Genomic DNA, 1,799 nt, shown 5'->3' with positions numbered 1-1,799 from the left:
AGCAGAACATTATCACTCATGTTACTCCCATTTTTAACCCATGAGGCTTCCAGGAATCCCAGCATTTCAACATTTTAATTAACTCAACCATCCTAATCTGTCCCCTGTGTTAATTAAACACAAGCAGCTCTGAAGATGCTGTCATGGTCATTTCTTATTAGGGACCACTGAAGGTTACAGGTTAATTACGCCGTGTGCCGACGTTTTGCTTATTTTTTCCACCAAAGCCCCAGTGATGGTCGAATTCAGGAGATAAAAGTTTCATATCTTTCTGCCTTTTCTTCTCCTTCCAGTCGTTGCACATCATGACTAATGCAGCACCGTATGCGACCTGATTCTTTGCAGGATGTCTGCGTCGTACATCCATGTAGCGCACAGATGTTAATATGAATACATGTGCGTGTTTGTCTATGTGGGACAAAATGAAGACGCCGCAGAGCCACTGGTACCAGCTCTGCTTTCTAAAGAATGCATCACACATTCACACTGACTTAAAAAACACGTGTCTTTGATGATATTGAATTTTTTAGAAAACTTCTTAAATGGGTTGAGAACATTCTCCTGCTTCTAAAAGCCGGAAGCCTTTGGGTGTTTTTTCTTTTTATAGCAGCTGAACATAGTTTAATTGCAGTCATGAAAATAAGATGTAGATGAGCAGCGTCTGTCTTTGTGGTGCATTAAAACATACTTGAAAGGGTCAAAAGGTCAGTTTTTTTTTATGTGGACACAGTTTCTACAGTCTGTGTTCTGTGACTGTGGACGGGTCGAGTCATCTAGATGTGCTGCTGTCCAGGGCTTCATACCTGCAGCTGCTCAGGTGTGAAGGCCTCAACAGCTCCAGCAGCTCGTCTGCACCACATACAGTGACTGAGGCAGAGTTCATGAAGTCTCAGAGCTCATCAGCTACAATCAGAAGTGTCCAACAAACCAGAGGAGACCAGGTTGAGCTGCTGAAGCTGCTGTGACTGTGTGGTTTATCAGCTCCTCGTGATGGTTGTGATCTTTGCCCTTATCTGTCGGTCTCATGAAAGAAAAACGCAAAAGGCAAAGAATCTTTTGTAGATTGTACGGTGAAGAGGGCTAAGAAATGTAGGAAGGTAATAAAGTGAAGGTCTGACCGGCTTTTCTGGTTCCACCCTACAGGTGAAGAATACGTTCCTAATGCACAAAGTGAACACGGCTGTTGTTTTCTGCTTGTTTTCCAGAGACCTGTGTCCTACTTGGTTTATGCTTTTGTGTGTATGTCACGATTCCAGCCACTAGGGTCAACTGGATGGAGCACAAACCAGGTTGAGGTAAAGCAATTTATCGCTCAGCAACGTAAGTGAACACAACAAAAGGGTGATAATACAAAGAAAACGAGTGGATGCTGCTAAAATCCATCCATCCATTATCTATACACCTTAATCCTCACTAGGGTCATGGGGGGCTGGAGTCTATCCCAGATGACTCAGGGTGAAGGCAGGGGACACCCTGGACAGGTAACCAGTCTATCACAGGGCTACACTTAGAGACAGACAACCAAGCACACTCACATTCACATCTATGGACAATTTAGAATCACCAATTCACCTCAACATGTTTTTGCACCTTGTGGGAGGAAGCCGGAGAACCCGGAGAGAACATTTTGTAAAATGCAGAGTTTATTTCTTTAATACAAACTGTGTGTTTGTTGTTTGTTGTCAAAGGTGATCATTGAATTTGTTGTGTTTCTGTTGAAAATATTGTAGGTTCCTAATATTTAAGTCAAATTAGTATCATTGATGTTATTTCTAATGTTTTCAATATACTGTATAAAT

General features: G+C 42.2%; 1 protein-coding gene across 1 annotated transcript in view; it reads left to right on the top strand.

Moving 5' to 3' along the window:
* Positions 1-1,659: 1,659 nt before the first annotated feature.
* Positions 1,660-1,799, top strand: part of trim69 (tripartite motif containing 69) — a 5,423-nt gene continuing 5,283 nt past the window's right edge. Inside the window, exon 1 of the mRNA XM_008298775.1 lies at positions 1,660-1,671. The gene's annotated coding sequence lies outside the window, so the exon portion shown is untranslated. The remainder of the gene's footprint in view (positions 1,672-1,799) is intronic.

Source organism: Stegastes partitus, unplaced genomic scaffold (genome assembly GCF_000690725.1).
Source record: "Stegastes partitus isolate 25-593 unplaced genomic scaffold, Stegastes_partitus-1.0.2 Scaffold1350, whole genome shotgun sequence".
Classification (NCBI taxonomy): domain Eukaryota; kingdom Metazoa; phylum Chordata; class Actinopteri; family Pomacentridae; genus Stegastes; species Stegastes partitus.
The sequence above is the reverse complement of the archived record's forward strand: the minus strand, read 5'-3'. Positions and strand labels throughout refer to the sequence as shown.